The sequence below is a fragment of the Oreochromis aureus genome, linkage group 9, assembly GCF_013358895.1.
Source record: "Oreochromis aureus strain Israel breed Guangdong linkage group 9, ZZ_aureus, whole genome shotgun sequence".
Classification (NCBI taxonomy): domain Eukaryota; kingdom Metazoa; phylum Chordata; class Actinopteri; order Cichliformes; family Cichlidae; genus Oreochromis; species Oreochromis aureus.
Window position 1 is genome coordinate 22,880,867 of NC_052950.1, and position 5,160 is coordinate 22,886,026.

Sequence of the window (5,160 nt, forward strand, 5' to 3'; positions counted from 1 at the left end):
TCTGTTGTGAGAAAAGTTTCCTTTATTTGTTAAGTGTCTCTTATTTGTTGTTATGTGCTATGTCTAAGGTTATTTAAAAATTTCTCCCATTTTGACTTCGGGACTTCCAGGCCGTATTCGGCACAGATGTTTCTGTATGCCGACCACTTGTTTATAGTGTTCCATGTATGCCTTGCCTGCTAGCATCTTGCACCCTGCTGTTATGGGCTGGATTGTCTCAGGGGCATCTTTACACAGCCTGCATCTGGGGTCTTGCCTGGTGTGATAGACCTCAGCCTCTTTGGATCTTATGCTCAGAGCTTGTTCCTGTGCTGCCATGATTAGTGCCTCTGTGCTGTCTTTCAGTCCAGCTTTGTCCAATTGTCCGATCCATTTCTGGATGCCAGCCATTTCCTCTATCTGCCTGTGGTACATACCGTGCAGGGGTCTGTCCTTCCATGATGGTGCCTCCTCTTCCTCCTCATTCTTGGGTTTCTGCTGCCTGACGTATTCAATGAGCACGCAGTCACTTGGGGCCATCTCCCTGATGCATTCATGGATGTCCATTGTTTCATCCTGGACTGTGGTGCTGACACTCACCAGTCCCCGGCCTCTTTCCTTCCGTTTAGCGTACAGCCTCACGGTGCTGGACTTGGGGTGAAACCCTCCATGCAGAGTCAGGAGCTTCCTTGTCTTGATGTCAGTGGCTTCTATCTCCTCCTTTGGCCAGCTTATTATCCCAGGAGGGTACCTGATCACAGGTGCTGATAGCCCGGATCTTGTTCTTCCCATTCTGCTGACTCATCAGGACTTGCCTGACCCTCTGCAGGTACTTGGTGGTTGCAGGTTTCCTAATGACCTCTTCATGGTTCCCATTTGCCTGTGGGATCCCCAGGTACTTGTAGCTGTCCTCTATGTCTGCAATGTTGCCTTCTGATGTATAAAATTATTTGTTTATTTGTGCAGGTTATATTTTATTTAGATGTTGGGGAAGGGTTGGGTTTAAAGATCTGTACCTAATGTAATCCAACACATTTCAGAACAAGACCTTGCATCTTCATCCAAATAATGCTACTCATGCTGGAAATGCCACAGAGGTAAAACACCATCAGCACAGCTTTTATAATGTCGAACAACAGCATTTAATCTGGAACAGCACTGACAAGAGAACAGAGGATATGTGGCAATTCGTTTACATTTTTTATTTCTCTTTACACTTTATAGGTTCATCACAACAATACAGCTGCAGCAACAGTGAAAGAAGACGTGTGATGCTAAAAATGTGGAAACATGAATCTTCACAGAGACAGACGACCGTGATTCTGCTGGTGTTACTGTCTACTCTGAATAAACACTAAAATGATGTTTTGAGAAAAAGATTTTCTTATTTGTTAACATGTATCCTATAGGATCATTTAAAATGTGTTTTTTAAACACATTTAAGAGCTTAAACGTTCATGTCCAAACACACATAAAACACCTATTCTGACAAAATGAGTCGGTGCCACACTGACACTCTGCTGTCTTGCTTCTTCATGAGTATCATCACTGTGGTTGATCTAAATTCCCATCTTTTGTCCTTTTGCTGTTTTAAACACCAAATCCACAAAAACGGTTTGTGACAAACTAACTCGACATGACAGCACCTGTGTGTTACAGGGAGCTGCTCCCTGCTTTTACAAATTTACACCATTAATACAAAATAACCTGACTCGCACTGCTGTATTCTCACAGCATCACAGAGACACTCATATCACTGATGGATGTTCACAGAGTTACTGAACAGAAAAAATTAAATGCATATATATTTAGATTTTTGTAGTTTTATAATTTTTGGACCAGATGGAAACACAAGCTTGACTTAAATATATTTTTTCACTAAGAATCGGCTGGAGTGTGGCTCATGCTGCTGAGCCTCTAAGATTCGATGAATAATTACTTTGCTGTTTTGTTTGCAAAAAGTGTTTTTTGTAACTTTTAAAACAAGTACTATTATGCACGACTAAAGAAGCCATAAATAAAAAAGTTATTTTGTGTACCTTAACTGTTATGCTTCGTTGTAAAAATCACCTATTTACAGCGTCTCAAATGATCAAAACAAAAGCAAATATAATGACTTTTTTGGCTGTGTCACTGTGTAATTTATGTTTCTGTGTGTGTTAAAATTATGTAAAGTCATTATTTGACAGAAACGATTCAGTTTTACGTAGTTAGAGTACAGATGATGAAACAGCTGCACACAGAGGTTACTATTGTTAGTTTTAAACCTTTATCACATAATTTACATATTCAGTTTCAGTTCTCAGAATCCAAAAAGAAGAAGCAAAATGTTACAATTTCTTTCTTCTTTGTGTCAACTTCTGCCTGTACTTATTTTTGTCTCTTTTCACACTTGAAAGGATATTTGTAAAAGAGCAAGCTCAAGCTTCTTATTAGTTTATTGTATATATTTTCTATTTTAGACCGCACACTGGCACCCTCTCGAAAATCCTCTTTCTTTTCCAACTGAACCAACAAGCGTAAGTACTGCAGAGGTACAGCACCAGAAACATGACCACTATTTATGTCTTATAATTTTATATTTTAATTTGGCCGTAGGTGACATTCCATGTCCCTATTGCCAGTCTTGGCAGCCGGGGATCGGTCCGCCAGGGCCTCCGCTCCTGGCCGCCGCCCGACACACAATGCACCCAACCCCTATGGCGCCTCCTGCGGGTGGTGGGCCTGCGGGAGGATGGGCCCATGTCTCCTCTTCGGGCTGTGCCCGGCCGGGCCCCATGGACTAAGGCCCGGCCACCAGACGCTCGCCCTCGGGCACCCTCCCCGGGCCTGGCTCCAGGGCGTGGCCCCGGTAACCCTATCCCGGGCAGGGTAAACTGTTCCCTCGATGTTCTTTTCATACGGGTCTTCTGAAGAGGAGGAGTTTAAGTATCTCGGGGTCTTGTTCGCGAGTGATGGGAGAAGGGAGCCGGAGATCGACAGACGGATTGGTGCTGCGGCTGCAGTGATGCGGACGCTGCACCGGTCCGTCGTGGTGAGAGGGAGCTGAGTGTAAAAGCGAAGCTCTCAATTTACCGGTCGATCTACGTCCCGACCCTCACCTATGGCCACGAGCTGTGGGTAGTGACCGAAAGAACGAGATCGCGGATACAAGCGGCAGAAATGAGCTTCCTCCGAAGGGTGGCTGGCTCTCCCTTAGAGATAGGGTGAGAAGTTCGGCCATCCGGGAGGGGCTCAGAGTAGAGCCGCTGCTCCTCCACATCGAAAGGAGCCAGTTGAGGTGGTTCGGGCATCTGACAAGGATGCCCCTGGGCGCCTCCTGGGTGAGGTGTTCGGGCATGTCCCACCGGGAGGAGGCCCAGGGCAGACCCAGGACGCGCTGGAGAGATTATATCTCTCGGCTGGTCTGGGAACGCCTTGGTGTTCCCCGGATGAGCTGGAGGAGGTGGCTGGGGAGAGGGAGGTCTGGGCTTCTCTGCTTAGGCTGCTGCCCCGCGACCCGATCTCGGATAAAGCGGATGAGGATGGATGGATGGATTTGGCCGTAGGTGTGAATGTTAGCATGAATGGTTGTCTGTGACAGGCTGATGATGTCTTGAGAGTGTACTCTGCCCTTTGCTTAATGACAGCTAAGATAGACTCTCAATCCACTCTCAATTAGCCGATGACCTGCTCTATCTCCTGAGCTACAGCCAGCACGAGTCGAGCTACAGTTTCTAGACTCTGTAAAGTTTTTGTTGCAAAAAGATTGGTTTTTGGTCAGTCAAAAAACCCCATTTGAATAGTTTTTACTATCAGTGTAGTGTCACTCAGAGAAAAACATAAGAACAATAAAGCTGACAGTCCCAGCCACAGATGAGCTGATAGGTTTTTTTTTTAAAAAAAAAAGATCTGTGCAACTGCTCAACCCGACTGCCTGGAGCAACAGAGCTGTACAGGAACATGACTTTAAAAAATGGAGAACAATTTTAATTAGCACTGCCTTATCTTTAAATCTGTTCATACACGTCAATGATGTATAAAATTATTTGAGCAAGTCATATTTCATTAATTGAGTTTAAAGATCTGTAACTAATGTAATCCAACACATTTCAGAACGAGACCTTGCATCCAAATAATTCTACTCATGCTGGAAATGCCACAGAGGTAAAACACCATCAGCACAGCTTTTATAATGTCCGACAACAGCATTTAATCTGGAACAGCACTGACAAGAGAACAGAGAATATGTGGCAATTCATTGAAATCTTTTTATTTTCTCTTCACACTTTATAGGTTCATCACAACAATAGAGCGGAAGCAACAGTGAAAGAAGACGCGTGATGCTCAAAATGTTGAAACATGAATCGTCACAGAGACAGACGACCGTGATTCTGCTGGTGTTACTGTCTATTCTGAATAAACACTAAAATGATGTTTTGAGAAAAGTTTTCTTTATTTATTAAGCTTAATAAAAGGTCTTTTAAAATGTGTTTTTCAAGAGCTGGAAAAAGACCTACTCTAACAAAATGAGACAACATAGGACTTAATAACTGATGTTAAATTTTCAAGTTAATCATATTTCATTAACAATTAGGCACTGCCTGGTTATTTAAGGTCTAAGAAACTGAATGCATCACATCAGATTCGGAGCTGCAGGGGTGTTTCTAGGACTTTCTTAACAAGATGGCAGAGGGGGGGGGCAATATTCATGTGTGCTCTCCATTTAATGTCCTCAGCTTGTAATGTTTAGACTTTGAAATCCAGTTACTTTGATTACTTTGCTTTGTTCCCTCACAAACCACAAGCTTTACATAAAAGCAGATACAAATTTAACCTATTAACAGTTAGACAATTACAGATCAAAAATAAAGTAAGCTAGTCACACGAAGTAATGTAACAGCTACACATTTTAAAATCAATATTAGCTCATAGCTTTATAAGTCATTTTAAGTGTAAGAGTGGTTTTTCTGCATATTACTTGCAGAAACGTGCAGATCCAATCACCGGTGTTGTTAAAACGCGATTGTGATTGTGCGGAGTGATTGACAGTACTGTGATCCAATAAAATAATGAACATTGAGAAAAAATTACAAATAAAACGAGCTTTTTCTTTTAAATACACACTCAAAAAAATGAAATTGGGTGGTTGTTACATGCACAAGATCCAAACTTGTAATATGAACTAAATAATTCCATGTT